Source organism: Gopherus flavomarginatus, chromosome 11 (genome assembly GCF_025201925.1).
Source record: "Gopherus flavomarginatus isolate rGopFla2 chromosome 11, rGopFla2.mat.asm, whole genome shotgun sequence".
NCBI classification, from domain to species: domain Eukaryota; kingdom Metazoa; phylum Chordata; order Testudines; family Testudinidae; genus Gopherus; species Gopherus flavomarginatus.
The window spans coordinates 11,638,608-11,655,079 of NC_066627.1; the positions used below are offsets into that span (position 1 = coordinate 11,638,608).

Below are 16,472 nucleotides of genomic sequence, written 5' to 3' on the forward strand. Positions count from 1 at the left end.
TGTTCTTGTCTCTGCAAGTGACCTGCTGTATGACCTTGGGATGGTCACTTCCTCTCCCCATGTCTCCGTTTCCTCTTCCTCCCTTTCTCTGACTTTTCTTTTATGAGCTCTGTGGGGGTGGGATATGTTTTATCATGTATCTGCACTGTGAACTCATTTACAGACTCTGTGCTCAGCTGGCAGCAGTGTTGCACATGGGATATGTTGATAGACCAGGAGGTTTGGATCCCTGTCCCATTGACCTCTTGGTGGTCCATCTACACAGGAGAGGGGAACACCTTCCCAGCTCCAGTAGATGGACATGGGCTAGTTCTGCTCAAGTTACTGCACAAAACATACCCATGTAGCCAGAGGTAGCCTGTGCACCAGATCAGGCTCCATCCAACTACGAACCCATGCTGTTAAGGCAGGTTCATATTGAGGTGACTAGACTGAGCCGCTCCCTGTACTGGCCCCATCTGCTCTGCTATGAGCTAGTGAAGTCTGCCTACTTGAGTTTGGAAGCATGCTCCCAGCTGTGGTGTAGATATGCCCTTAGTGTCCTTTGGCAAAGTCCAGACAGACAGCCTGCCACTGCTTGATTCAACCCAGACTCTGAGTTTCAAGGTTCAAGCATGTCTGTTAGGTACAGCTCATATTCCCTGGGTAACAGCTCTGTTGTTTATTCAGTCCTGTCATCCTGCAGTTATGTCTTTGAAAAAGAAATAAAAATGGATATAACAGAATGACATCTTTGAAAATTATGGTGTCACTGGACAACATTAGTACTTCCCATCCTAGTCAATAATATTCTGATTTGACTCTTTTTAAAGAAAATTTGTGTTTTCAGTTAAACAAATTTTTATGCAAGGTCTCATCTATCTATCTATCTATCTATCTATCTATCTATCTATCTATCTATCTATCTATCTATCTATTCAAAAGCTGATTTTTTTCTTGAGGGGTGAGATTTTGGCTGGAATTTTTCAGTTTTCAGCAGAGAATGATTGGTTTCCTGTTGCAGAAATTCCAAAGTTTGGAAATTTGGGGTTACTTCTATGAAAAGACAGTATTTTCTAATGAAGAAAAAAAGACAATAGCAAACTTACTGTGTTGGTTTTTGGATAGATTTTCCCAACTTGCAAAGCATTTGATCCTGCAGTGTTAGAAATTAATGACCACTGTTGATATATCTCTCTCAGAAACCCATCATTGCATTATCCAGCACTGATTTTCATATTCTCTCCCTGGCTTTCTGGGTTACTGAGTCTCCCTGCAGTTCCAAGTAGACAGGGATCCATGCCACAGATGAGCACTTCCTGCTCCACTCCTGGGGCAGGCTTGGCTGAGAGATGAAGGATTAAATAGAATCAGGGACTGAAAGTCCCTCCCAGCTGTACAGCTTAACATGGCTACAGCCCAGGAAGTCTCTGCTCTGGGTCTAAATAGTCGAATGATGTCTCCAGGGTTGTGAGCCCAGCAATGATCTCACCTCTGAACAAACCACCCTGACAATATACTCTAACTGACCCCACAGAGGGAGAACACAACTCAGCCTTGATCTTACACAATAGCAACATCTCTGGAAGGACCCTTGGCTAAAAACAAGGCAAGGTTGAGGCCCAAAGAGTGTCCCAAGATATTTGCCAAATCAAATATATATTTATAGCACAGACAGTTGACCTACAATAGCTTAGAGCACCAGAAGCTCCGCTGGCCTGGAATAGTCTCTTCTTTCATTCATGCCACATAATTACTTTCGGGGGAACAGAGTTTTTTTGCCCCTGCATTGGCTCAGCAGCTCTTGGAATGCAGCCACCAGAGGAACTCACAGCCCAGGCTTAACTGGCTGCTTGAAATTGATCACTAGGAGGTAGCCAGAGACAAACTCTAATAAAGAATGATCATTTCCTGAGCTGGTATAAATTAATACAGTTCCACTGATTTCAGAGTAGCTAGGGCTAATTATGCCGAATGATGGCCTGGCCCTTTGATTTCAATTGTGCTATGGCCGATTTATATCAGCTGAGGATTTGGCCTGTCAGAGTTTAATTTGTTTAGTTGGGATTAGGGGTGTCTTTTGAAAGACCATTTTGTGTGTGGAGGGGGGAGTAGGGCGAGGTTGGAGACTGAAGTTCCAAAAGTTTCTCCTGAGGACCACCACCCTCTCCTCTCCTTGTATGGCATGTCTACGGCTCATCATCAATCCTGGAGGTGGCCACAGAATGGGAGCTGTTGGATGGTCCTCAGTGTGCCATGTCCCTGTGTAGGTGACGGAGCTACATCACAGAGATGGCCAACAGGAGATGCACCACACATGTCCAGGAATGAGCTAAACAGCCTATAGCCCTGGGTAGAGAGGAGTCTGATTACAACTCTGTTCTGGTTCTAAGTCCTGTGCTTGGACCATGCTCCAGATAAACCTTCCATAAATTAAGGCTCAAGCTGAACAACAACCAGCCACCACTGCCACCTCCTGACCTGGGGCAGGAAACTGAGGATCTCATTGGAGGTTCCTCGGGTCAGTGTCCACCAGGGCTAGTGACCTGTTGGAGAATCAAACTCAAGCATTTTGGAAGCAGCGTCTTAGAAATGGCTGCTCCACCTGGGGTGGGGGGGCATTGTTCAGCAAACCCCCCCTTCAGGGCACAGAGCTCTGCCTAACATGGCTTGTGTTGTGCCCCTAGAGTCCTGCTGACAAAGACCATGTGATTGGGGACACAGTGTCCCGCACTGAGGACCCAGAGCCCTTTCTCTGCCTATTGCAGGGATCTGAAATAGTTTTTCAACTCCTGCTGTTGCTCCATCTTGGAGAAGCTGTGCTTGTTCAGGGCTGAATTTGGGATATCAGGGCCAGATCCAGCAGCTGTTGATCATGGTTCTGGCAACAGTCTTTGGCAGTGGTGTCTGAACAATGGCTGCAGGAATGGCCTAGGGAATGGGCTTAGGGACTGCTGCTCAGGGTCTGGCCAGCCATGCAACTGTCCCAGACTGGGTACCCCAGGGCTTCCAGTCTCTTGGGAACCCTGGCTCCCCAGGCTTCCCCTCTCAGCATTGATTCCAAGGAGCCAGTTGGCCTGGGAATATGGAAGCCTTTGGGTTCCTGGCCCAGGACAATCTGCATGGCAAGGTTAGCCCAGAGCTGTGGACACTGGGATTCCAGGCTCCCAGCTCCATGGCATGGAATCTGGAAGCCCTCAGAGCCCTGTCTTGAGCCAGGGTTCTTGGGAATTCCAGGCTGCAGAGTGGAGAGCTGAAGCTCCCATTCAAGCTAGGGACCCCCAGCTGTGATCTCTGATCCAGAGATAAAGAGTAGAACAATTTCAGGGAGTAGTGAGCCTCCTGGAGGATATGCACAGAAATACTCACAGCTTCCTCTGAAACAAACAAATAAGCAACCCTTTCCCACCATAGCACGAATGACACAGCATAGATTTATTTATTTAAGTTACAATAATAAAAAGATGTCTACCTAAGGGTCTTGGTTCCCTAACACATCATTAATAACACAGTAATGACCCAGCTCTATTCATATAATTATTTCAATAGGAACTCAACCATGCAGACACTTGTCAAACCTTTATCATTGTAGAAAGAAAATTTGCCGATCGTGTAGAAAACCCCATCAAAGAGGTGAAGAAGAGGCACCCCCCAATAGGTAGCAAAACATTGACAATGCTGTCTCAATGAACACTTACCATCTTCCCAGTCAGTCCCACCTTAAAAACAATGGAACAATGAAAGAAATAAACCCACCTACTGATTAGGTAAAAAAAATATAAACTAAAAATCAGAAACAGAAGCAAAAAAAACAGTTATTGCACTGATACTGCAATCCAATTTTGTACTCCCAAAAAGAAGAGTCAGGGACTCCATGAAGTCCACTAAGGACTTTGATATGGCTACTGGTATTATACAGAAGGTGCTCAGATAGCATGATGATGGGTGGCAGTATTCAGTCCTGTGACAGATAAACAGACAGACAGACAAATAGATGCTGATATTATTCATACTGGTATAAATTTATGGTAGCTCCACTGACTTGAGTGGTGTTTTCATTTTCCCCATGCAAATTCCCCTTTGTGTATAAAGAGATGGCAAATCATATGCTCATGGAGACAAAAATGTCATCAGCTGATTTATTTGTAAAGAAACACACATGGGTGTTGGAACTAAGGGTGTGAGGGGTGCTGCAGTACCCCTTGGCTTGAAGTAGTTTCTATTATATGCAGTGTTTAGAAAGCTTGGTTCAATGGCTCTCAGCACCCCCACTATAAAAATTGTTCCAGCACCCCTGGAAGCACAGAAGGAAATTAAAATCAAAGGAGAAAGATGAACATTTTATTGATTATGAATAACCTCTGTCCAATCAATTTCCTCAGGGCAGCTTTGATCTCCTTGTTCCTCATGCTGTAGATGATCGGATTCATCATTGGAGGCACCACGGAATAGAAAACATCCACCACGAGATCCAGACCTGATGTTGAGCTGGAGTTGGGTTTCAGGTAGGCAAAGATGCCAGAGAAAATAAACAAAGAGACAACTGTAACGTGAGGAAGGCAGTTGGAGAAGGCCTTATGCCGGCCCTGCTCAGAGGGGATTCTCAGCACAGTTTTGAAGATCTGAACATATGACACAATTATTAAAACAAAGCAACTTAAGACTAAGCATGCACTAAAGGCAATAAAACCACTTTCATTGAGGTCTGAGTCAGAGCAGGCAAGCTTGAGTAGCTGGGGGATGTCACAGAAGAACTGATCCGCTCTGTTACCTCCACAGAAGGATATTACAAACGTGTTCCCAGTGTGCAGGGCAGAGTAAAGAATACCACTGATCCAGGCACTGGCTGCCATTTGGACACAAGCTCTCCTGTTCATCACTCTCTCATAGTGCAGTGGTTGGCAAATGGCGACATATCGGTCATATGCCATGACAGTCAGGATGCCGAGATCAGCTGAACCAAGGAACATGAAGAGAAAGACTTGGGCGACACATCCAGAATAAGAAATCACCCTGGTGTTCATGAGGGAATTGGACATGGGTTTCTGGGGGTGACAGAGATGGAGCCAAGGTCTAGGATGACCAGATTCACCAGGAAGAAGTACAAGGGAGTGTGAAGATGTTGGTTGAAGGCTATGGCTGTGATGGTGAGAAGATTCACCATCAGGCCTGCCAGGTAAATCATTAGAAACACCACAAAGTGCAAAATTTGCAGCTCCCTAACATCAGAAAACGCTAGCAGAAGGAACTCGGTCACAGTGGTTCGGTTGAACATTTTCTTCCCCAGCACATTGTGTGATGGCTGTGGAGAGAAGGAGAAGGACAACAGTCAAGTTAGAGCAACAGAGGGAATTACCCTTATTTCCTTCTGAGTAATACCCCATGATCTGAATGTCAATGGTGCACAGCACTTGTCACTTCAATTGACTAGGAGCAGGGAGTGCTCCTCACCTCCGACAATCAGAGCACTGGTGAGACAAGAAGGGTGATGTAATATCTGTTATTGTACCAACTTCTGTGGGTGAGAGAGACAAACTTTCGAGCCACACAGACTACCTCACCCACCTTTGCTCTCTAATAACCTGGGACTAACACAGCTACAACTGCTGTATGCAATCAGACCATAACCCAGGTGTGTTATCCCACTAGTGTCAACTGGTGTAATGCCCTTACAGGCCATGGGGCTGCATCACTTTCCACCATCTGAGGATGTGGCCCAAGGCGTCACTTGATCAAATGCATTAAAGACTGGAATAAATTACAACCCAAACCCTCAGATAGAACAAATATGGCCCCTCAAATCTGTAAAACAACAGAGAAAAAACTTGGGCACAAAACTAAAGTACTAGAACTCCAAGACAGTCCAGTTCCCACATTCTAATGAAAGAGGACAGACTCACTGAGCATTCTAAATGCCAGAGGTAGAATGGGCATCAGCTGACTACGAAGCCTCAGAGTCCATCCAGGTTTCCACTGAAGTGGCGAGACTGAGCTGCTGCCTGCGCTGTCCCCATCTACCCCTCAATGTTTAACACAGAGCTGGTGAAGTCTGCCTAGGTGTGTTGGGAAACTCGCTCCCAGCGGTGCTATAGATGTGCCCTCCATGTCCTTGGGCAGGGTCCAGGTAGACAGCCTACGACTACCTGATTCAAACCGGACTCCGAGTTTCAAGGTTCTAGCATGTCTATTAGGTACAGCTCATATTCCCTGGGTGTCAGCTCTGCTGTTTATTTAGTTCTGCCATCCTGCAGTTATGTCTTTGAAACAGAAATAAAAATGGATGTAACAGAATGACAGTGTTTGAAATTATGGTATCATTGGACAATATTAGTACTTCCCACCCTGGTCAATAATGTTCTGCTTTAACTCTTTTTAAAGAAAATTTGGATTTTCAGTTAAAGAAATTTTTATGCAAGGTCTCATCTATCTATCTATCTATCGATCGATCGATCGATCGATCTATCCAAAAACAGATTTTTTTTTAATTTGTGGAGGATTTTGATTGGAATTTTTCAGTTTTCAGCAGAAACCCCAACATTTATGGATTTTATAGATTTCTATGAAAAGTCAAAATTTTCTAATAAAATAAATAAATCTGATTGGCTCTATTTGTTTGATTGAATTGATAGTAAACATCATAAAGAGTTTTAATTGCAGTTCACATTTATGTTCTTAAATTTGCCCTGTGCATTAATAGTCTAACATATTTAGTTGCAATAGAAAACTTATTGTGCTGGTCTTTGGACAATTTTTTTCCTTAATTGCGATTCATTTGATCCTCCATTACTAGAAACTATTGGCCACTATGTATCTATATATTTCCATGCACAACAGTCTATCACCTTATCTCTCTCATGGAGCCATCACTTCATTATCCAGCAGCAATTTCCATGTTCTGTCACTGGTTCTCCTGAGTTGGTGGGTCTTTCTATAGTTCCTGGCAGTCATGGACCCACTCCACAAATGAGCGCTCCCTGCTCCCCTCCTTGCACAGGTTTAGCTGAGACATGATGGTCTAAATGGGATCAGAGCTGAAAGCGCCTCCCAACTCTAGAGCTGATACCAGCTTGTGCAGCATCCAAAGGTGGCTACATCCCTGTATGTCCTTGCTCTGGGGCTAAATAGCTGAATCTGGTCTCCAGGGCTGTACGCCCACCTCTGATGTGACCTCTGAACAAGTCACCCTGACAACCTGCCCTAACCGAACCTAACTCCGCAGAGTGGGAATATGACCTGCCCTTGATCATGCACAATGGCAGCATCTCCAGAAGGACCCTTGGCTAAAAACAAGGCAGGTTTGGCTAAGGTATTTGACAAATCAAATACATATATATATCAGAGACATATGACCTATAATAGCTAAGAGCCTAGTGGCACCAGAGCCCCAGCTGGCCTTGGACAACCTATTCCTTCATTAACTCCACATGATTACCACCAGGGGAGAAGAGAATTTTTTTTTCTTCCACTGCATCAGCAGCTCTTGGGATGCAGCTACCAAAAGAACCCACAGGTCAGGCTGCCCTGGGTGTTTGAAGTTGGTTACTAAGAGGTATCCAGAGGCAAAGACTAAAAACTTAGGATCAGGTCCTGAGTTGGTGTAAATTGATATAGTGCCATTGATTTCAGGGTAGCTAGGGCTATTTATGCAATTGATGACCTGGCCCTTTGGTTTCAATCAAGGTTTGGTCAAGGTCTGGGGGAGGGATAGCTCAGTGGTTTGAGCATTGGCCTGCTGAACTCAGGCTTGTGAATTTAATCCTTAGGGGGACCACTTAGGGATCTGGGGCAAAATCAGTACTTGATCCTGCTAGTGAAGGCAGGGGGCTGGACTTGATGGCCTTTCAGAGTCCCTTCCAGTTCTATGATATAGGTATATCTCCATATTTACACCAGCTGAGGTTCTGACCTGTTAGAGTTTGCTTCATTTATTTGGAATTGGGGGGACTTTTTGAAAGCCCTTTATGTGTGTGGAGGTGGATAGGACAGTCGTGGAGACGGAAGCTCCAGCACTTTCCCCTGAAGACCAGCACCCTCTTCTTCTATGGCCTTCTTCCTAAAATAAAATTGCCACCCAGGCTTCACAAATTTAGTAACTACCTGCCACTAAGTCCAAAACTCCTTTTGTGGTGGGTGGGGACTTGTGATTAATTTACTCTTAGTTATGTTAACCGAAGGGTAAGTTCACAGGTATCCATCTCAGCATGTTCTGTGATTCATCCAGTCCTTAGTACCTCTCAGTTTAACAGTGCAAGACAGCAGAAGGAAACGTTTTTTTGGGGGGAAGGGTAGGAGAAACACAGGATACCTGCAGAGAAATGACCCCAGATTTAGATCACTAAAGCTACCCCATGCCTGCCAGTGGCTCACCAAACTTTACAGCAAATCATATTTTAGAACACCTACAAGAGTCAAGCTTTAAAGAATATAAACTGCTGGGAAAGGAAACTTTCTAGTCATTTTTCTGCATTGGTGCATGCACACTAAAAATGGACATTTTCTAAAATACCATTCTCAATTTAGTCTCCCCAAAGATTTTTATGGAGGCTATGAATTACCTTTTGTAAAAGTCAACAGATCAAGAGCATTTTGAACTGCATCACATCAATTATTTGACCTCTAGTTCTGCACAAAAAAAACCCCAAAAGGAAAAACCAAAACCAAAAATACCCCCGCCCCAAAAAAAAAACACCTAGAAACCTTTTTCCTAGCTTATGTCTCAGCAACATCTAGCTTAAAGGATCCCAAATGTGGGTCATATGAAAATGTAAATTTCAGCCATAAAGTCCCCCAAAATGGGTTTTCAATTTTTCTGACCACACACACACACACACACACACACACACACACACACACACACACACACACACACACACACACACACACACGCTGGAGGAGGGGAAAGATAGCTGAGACTTTACCTGGAAATATAATCAAAACCCCAATTTTCCTTTTAAAAACAGCTTAATCAGAACCTTTCTGATCACTCCTAATTGGAAGCTTAGCTTTCCACAAAACTGGGGATCACTAATATTGTCCAATAATATAATTTCAAGCCCATTCATGCTATTACATCCATTTTAATTTCAGTTTTCCAGGGAAGCTGCAGGATGGCAAAACTGCAAAGCACCAAAGCTGAGAGCCCACAGAATTTGTTCTATACATGCTGGCACCTTTACAGTCAGGGACAGATTTGAACCAAGCAGACAATTTCTGTCTGTCTATATCCTGCCCAAGGACAAATAAGGGGTTAACAGAACTAGAACTGAGCTTTTCAGTCTAGCACTGTATCCTGTGTAGAGCACTGCTGTTAGCTGAGCACAAATGCTGAAGATGGAGCATATACATAATCAGAAACAGCCCATCCCTCAAAGGGCTCACAGCCCTCCTAGACAAGGCAGAGAAATGGGATGGAGGGAGGGAAAACAGAGGCATGGAGAGGGGAAGTGACTGGCCCAAGGTCACACAACAGCTCAGTGGCAGAGCCAAGAATAGAACCCAAGTCTCCTGGGGGCAACTGACCCGCTCAGCACAGAGGGAAACGATACAACACAGCAGTAGCGGAGGGATGGTAACAGCCCATTATTGCGGTGATAGCGAAGTTCAGTGGAAGGTGCCATAAATCAGTGCACAGCCGAGCAGCAGGCCAACGACGTGACATTGGGTGGAATCATCACAGACAAGCTGCCACTTCGGATGTTGGGCGCGCCCATGTCCTGTTTCAATGGGAAGAGGGAATCAGGCTGTAACAGTGGTTTAAAATTTCAATTTCCTGGCCAAGTTGTGAGCCTGCTGTTTACCATAAGAACATACAACTGGCATGACCCGAGTCATCAGATCCAATCCCTTGATATCACTGGCAACTCTATCATACAAACCTGGCAATACAGTTATCAAACTCCATCTTAAAACTACGTAGGCTGTTTGGGCCATTGCTCTTCTCGACCCTCCCTCCTCTGATGTGTGCAAATCTTCTTCTCATCTCCAGACTGAATTTACCCACGGACAGTTTCTCCCCATTTGTTCTTCTACCAACATTGCCATTTAGCTTCAATAGCCCTTCTCCTTCAATGGTGTTTGTCCCTCAGAAGCGTTTATGGAGAGCGACCGTATCTTGCCTCAGCCTGTGTTTTGCTAGGCTAAACAAACTTAACTCTTTTAGTGTCCTCTCACAAAATAGGCTCTCTATCATTGCAATAGAACAACTATTGTTCCTAAGATTGTTGGGTTGGGGTTGTAATTTGTTCCATATGTATACTGCATATTATCAAACATATTTTGAAGCAGATTGCCAGAGGGTGGAAATAGATGCCACTCTATTGACTTTAAGGGAGTGTTGACACTTAAGATAGGCCAAGAAAGACTTTAAGGCTTGCAAGAGTCCTATGATGCTTTACAGTTAAGAGGAAGCTAACTTTAGAGAGTGGAATTTTTCCAAGCAGTAGCCCTTAGCATATTTTCAGAACTTTTATAGAGATATCTTAGCAATGTTCTAACTACAAGATGTGAAATGAATCAACATGTCTCTTAGAAGGGCATACTTAATGACTCACCAACAGATGTTGAGAGAGCTGGAAAGTTCCAATGGAGCAGGGAACCTTGGAAATAGCCTAAGATAAGAAGTGTGTTCCAAAATGAGAAAATAGATAAGGACCAGAATGACACACAATGAGGGTAACAAGGGTATAACTGCCCTGAAAAATTAGGAGGTAGTAGAGCCCATCTGCAGAGAACTATGGAGAAGTTCTTCCCCAGTTCCTGGTAACTATATGCCTCCCTCTGTGTGTGCCCCAGACATGCCCTGGCAGCTATTATACACCTATGTCTGGTCGGAGTGTGAAAAGATCTGAGCGATGTAGCTATGACAAGCTAAGGCCAGGTGTACGCATAGTAAGGTCGATGGAAGAATACTTCAATCTAGCTGCCATTGCTCAGCTAGGTGATTTTCCTATTAACCCCCCATCCCTCACTATTGGTTGTGTCTACGCTACAGGGTTATTCTGGCACATTTATGGAAACTTAGCTCTGCTGCTATAGTTCCAAAAGTGCCAACACGGACTCTGAGACTGAACTTGCAGAGCTAGTGCCAAAGTTGTTTCTCTCTGTAGACGAGCTGTGTGTAGCTGGCTTTGAGCTTTGCTGGCATTAAAGGACTTATGATATGGGATTTTTCTGTGTCTATTTCAGAAGGGCTTGTGAGAGTCACTCTCTGGAGCCCTACACAGCTCAGAAGCAGAAGTCCAGAGGCAAAGATTAATTGATTCTGTTGGGGGATTTTCTTTCACTCCTTCCCCTGGTTCTTATCATGCAGATAGCAAGCAGAAGACCAATGTTTATTAGGGTCAATTTCAAGCAAGCATGTCCATAGCTCTGACACCGCAGAGCCTTTGTCCCCATGTTCCTGGTCCCCTCCTTTTTAACAGGCCCAAATATGCCTGCAGTGCATGCCATCAGTCCCACTTCGTACAATTTATGGTCATATTTCATTTTGGAGGGTCTTGAATATGGGGTCTACAGTACCACCTCTTTTGTATCCCATGGGAGAGGTAAGGAGTGAGGTTGTGCTTTGGTCAGGAACAGGCATTTCTTTGGCTTTTAGTGTTTCTTATGCCTCCCTCCAACGTTCCTCCTTGCCCCTCCTAATTGGTTTCTTAACCTTGGCTTAAGAGAGGAGCCAGGCAGCCTTCCAGAGTATGCTCATATATTACACTCCCACCATGCCCAGGATCACTTTAACTATATCCCTTATCTTTTCTCATTGTACTGTAAGCCCCATCTGGTTGTGGGAAATGCAACACACAGTGTCTTTGTTCTTTGTTCACACATATTAGTAAGGATATAAAAGTATCAAAAGTCAAACAGGCAAACAAAACCCAAAATTCTATCTCAGACTAACAGGTCTACATGCTAACAGATTCATCAATTTCCATGCCAAAAAGGGACCATCGTGATCTTCTAGTCTGACTCCTGCATAGCACAAGTCTTAGGTTCTCCTGCAGTGTTTCCTGATTCCAGCCCAGCTTCTCTGTTTACAAAGTCGTTTAGGCACCTAAGATGGAGACAGGCACTTAGTGTGCTTTATCAAAGCTCCTATGTGAGCTAGGTGGCTAAGTCCTGCTCACTTTCAATAGCAGTTAGGCACCTAGTCTGCTTAAGTGAATTGTAAATTCCACTGGGCACCTATTAGAACAATTAGGTGCCTAAGTCCTTTTGCAATTCTGGCTCTATCTCTATCTTGTTAACTTCCAAGGCCTGGGGTTCTCCTGAATTTCAGAAATATTAAGCCTGTGATTTGCAAAATGAACCTAATAAAACAAACCTTGGGTTTATATGGCCACTATGTCACCATCTGCAAATCCATGCAGCATGAGACTGTAATTGTCTATAGCTAGAAAAACATAGGCACTTACAGGGTTAGTCAGCAGCTGAGCAGAGGTTTTGAGGATATAAATTTTTGACAGAGGTATCTAAATCCTTTTGTGGATCTGACCACTGCTCAGTGGGGTTCGGTTGGGACAGTTGGTCTAGAAATGAAAGCAACTGCTTCATCTCTTATCTCCCAAGCCAGCCTGTCCCTTCCTGCTCTGATATGTCTGTAACAGTCACATGGAAATGGGATATGAACTGAGACATCATATCCTTTCACAGGTCCAGTGGCGGCTAAGGCCAGGGATTGTCCTGCTTTCTAATGATTCCTTATTGGGGCACAATCTAGTTTCAGACCTTGACACAGCATTAAGCTTCTGAATGGTGTTCAAGGGACATATCAGCCATAGGATTCAGGTACTTATAGCAACCAACGCAATCAGACTGAGAGGAGAATCTCCTAGGAAATCCCCATGAGAAGTGTAGAGCTGCGATTATCCCCATTGGGAATTAGCAGGGGAATTACTGAAAAACATCTTATCAGGATGGGCCAAAGTTATCCTAGGTTCATATCCATTCATTTTCATGGAAAGTCACCAGGAATGGGGTTGGCCCAGTGGAGGGACCTGCAGCATCTTGTGCAAGTAGAGTGGGAATAGAGGGATGTGGGTGCTGCAGAGTCTGGAACAATACAGTGAATTCTTACTCCAGGCTGTGATCTGTGCCAGGGGTTCTCAGAGTGGCTTAAAAGAATCAGGTGCCCATTGACTGAAAAATGCGTATGACCCACCTAGATCCTGGAGACCCTTTCAAATATCCCAGCCTTCATTCAGAAAGATTTCTAAAAGCCCCTTGGTATTTTATTTTTCATTGCTCATCCTAAGCCTATATGGCCAGATGATTAGCCCAAGGGTCTAAAGTCTTAATTTTTTCAATAGAACATATAGAAGCCCTGGAAGCAGCTGTGCAGTCTTCCCTCACTCACCAGAAACATGCCTTTAGCCTCCCCAGGAGGGATCTTTCTCTAGATGTCAGAAGCAAGGGCTTGAACCTGGCTCTCCCTCCTTTCAGACAAGTGTCCTAAACATCAGGATGGAAAAAGTCTTGGACTTTTCCCCCAGTTTTTCTTGTTGGAACCATTCAACTTTGTCTAAATAATTAACTCCTCATTGGGACAAAGATAGTGACTCTGTAGCCAACAGTTGGGGGTTCTGTGAGAGTCCCTGTTTTCCCTAATTCAAAGCACCCCAAGCCGTGAACACTTGGGCTGTTGGCTCTGTTGGCTCTTTCTCCAGAAATTCCATCCTGCCAGAGGCAATGTGTAAGGGAGGTATGAGGGTTAAGTATCAGAGGGGTAGCCGTGTTAGTCTAGATCTGTAAAAGCAGCAAAGGGTCCTGTGGCACCTTATAGACTAACAGACATTTTGGAGCATGAGCATTCATGAGTGAATACCCACTTCATCAGATGCATGTGAGGGTTAAGTGCCACCCGAGATTGGCCTGCCAGGGGCAGGGAAGGAGAGGGGCTCTGTCCTTCTCTCCCTGTGCCTCCCTCCGGAACATTTCGCTGCTCTCCCTGGTGAAGTGAGTGTGTATGTGTGTATGTGAAAGCGAGTGTCCCAACCAGGCTCTCATAGGCAGAAGCCTTCCCTCCCTCATCTTCCCACAATTAAAATGGGATGGGGAGAGAGCTGTGGCCACGGGCTGGGTGCAGGGGGCAGGAGGGGTCATGGGGCCGGGGAGACGCATGGGGCAGTCACACGTTCTCCCCTTTAGCCTGGGGAGGCAGCTATCTGCAAGCCCCACCTACCAAGTGCCCTGTGAGGTGGACTGCTGAGGATTTGTGAGCCTAGCAGCCAGGCAGTTGTGGAGCAGGTTGGCTGGCAGCTGGAGTGACAGGACCCCAGGGGGAGACGCACTGGCCAGCCAGATAGCCTGACTTCCTGTCTGGTGTTGTCAGTTGTTGGCTATGTCTGTGTTCTTGTGATAGATTTTCATTACTAATCTGCCCGGGGCCCACAGTTGTTCAGGCTGGGGCTACAGGATCTTTTGGGGAGGAGATGACAAAGCACACACCAAGTGTCTAAATTTTTAAAGCTTTATTGACAAAATAATAAAATAAAAGTGGAGAGTGCTGGAAATGCTTCCACATCACTCAGAGGAAGGCAGAAAACATTAATGCCCCAAGTCCTAGCCCACTTTCATATTCACATATGCCCAACCCAAAGCTGGCCAAGCCTGGGTGTAATGTAAGAAGAAGAGCAGAAGAAGGGGGGAAAAGGTGGATGGAAGTGCTGTCCTGGGCCCAGGTCATCCAAGAATCTGCTGTGTTCTCTGATTTGCTTCAGCTCTCAGGAGGGTTCTTAAGTCCTGGGTTCTTTTGGGGTGCGTTTCCTTCAGGAACCTTTGTTCTCCATGCTCTGTGTACCAGTTCAAGCCAGCCTTCCGCAGCTTCCTCCGCTTTCCCCAAAATACATCAGCTTCAGGTCCATGAGACAGTTCTGTTTGTTCCTGGTTGGCCTTTGCCATCGCGTTCCTTTCCCAGGCCCCTGCATTTCTTTCAACAACTCTCCTTCCCACGGCTAGTCCAGGGGGTGGGGGTTGGGGTGTGGGTGGGGGTGGGGGTTGGACTTCCCCCTTCTGTCTTGGCAGGTAGCAACTGGCCTTAGGATGGAGTCAGCTTCTTATATTCAGACTGAGCTTGCTAGCTGCAGTGTCAAGTTAACCCGTTTTCTGCTCTTCTTCTTTCTCTCCCCCTCAGCCTCTCGGACTCTGCAAAGGAAACTTCCACTCTTCACTCACACATCTTTGTCCCTCCGCAAAATGCTTTGCGATGCTTGCAACAGTGTTAGCAATAAACAGTGCTGATCTACCTTCCCAGGGGACTCCCTGAGGGAGGGGGCCATTGGGGTGTTTCCTTCTTTCTGCGTGCTGCATTAGCTCTGGGCAAGTAGTCAGTATGGCAGGCTCTGATCGAACTGCCCTAGAAGACCACAGACTCAGTTCAGAGGCCAAGGCACTTGGCCAGGTTTATTGTCAATGAAGAACAATAATAGCACCCCATAGATTGTACAGGGATACTAAGACATGTATGCCCATTACAATGGGCCGCCTTCTCCCCCCTCAGCCAGACAAAGACACCACCTCTGTAACCCGTCTTCTATACATTGATACAAACAAGTTACATATAGCCCTTCTGACATATTTAGTTACCACCCTTTACCTTGTACCTGTTGGTTCGATCAAAACATCTCTATCCATCATCCTGTCATCGTGACCTTATCCTTAGGAGGTGTTGGTGTGGCCCTGTATCACCTTCAGGGAGTGTGTTTATACCATGCCTGATATCGGGGTGTATTGCTACTTTCCTTCTGGGGTGCGTTTACTGTGCAAAGCACTTCTTTGGAGTGTTTCTGTTTTTGCAGCACTAGTCCTACTCTTGCCAAATTCACGTACCAGACAGTGACTCTGCAAGCAGACCTCTGCTTTGTAACAAGGCCTGATTTTTGCTCAGAGCCTGACTCTTGCTAGCTTGGCTTTACATCAGCAGGGTATGACTTTTATTTAGGCTTTAGCCTGAAACATGGAGCCTGGTGTAAGGGCTTTCTCCTTCTCCTACACCTGGTTTCCATTCAATGCTTTGAGGAAATTGACACATTCCCATAAACAGCTTCACCTCTGTTGAAACTGCATGATCTGACCAAATAGACAGAGAGAATCATGAAGAGAAAAATTGGCATCTATCTATCTATCTATCTATCTATCTATCTATCTATCTACCTATCTATCTATCTATTTTAGGGCTTTATAGTGCCACCCATCATCATGCTACCTAAGCACCTTGCACACAAAATCAATAGCTATAGTAAGGTCTCTAATGGACTTCATGGAACCTTTGGTTCGTCTCCTTTTGGGGTAAAAAAGCTCTGCCTAAGAAAGGAGAATTTGAGGTTTTATATTTGTTGATATTTGTTTCAGAGAGTCCCAGGAGACGGAACTTGGTCACGGTGGTCTCAGCTACACCCTCTGTGTGTATGTATATACAATTATATACATGGTTGGACATTTGTATGTATATATAACTTGTATGTATATACAATTATATACACGGTTGGACATTTGTATGTATA

General features: G+C 45.0%; 1 pseudogene; it reads right to left on the bottom strand.

Moving 5' to 3' along the window:
* Window positions 1–4,298: 4,298 nt before the first annotated feature.
* Window positions 4,299–5,278, bottom strand: LOC127031322 (olfactory receptor 14A16-like; annotated as a pseudogene).
* Between the last annotated feature and the right edge of the window lie 11,194 nt (window positions 5,279–16,472).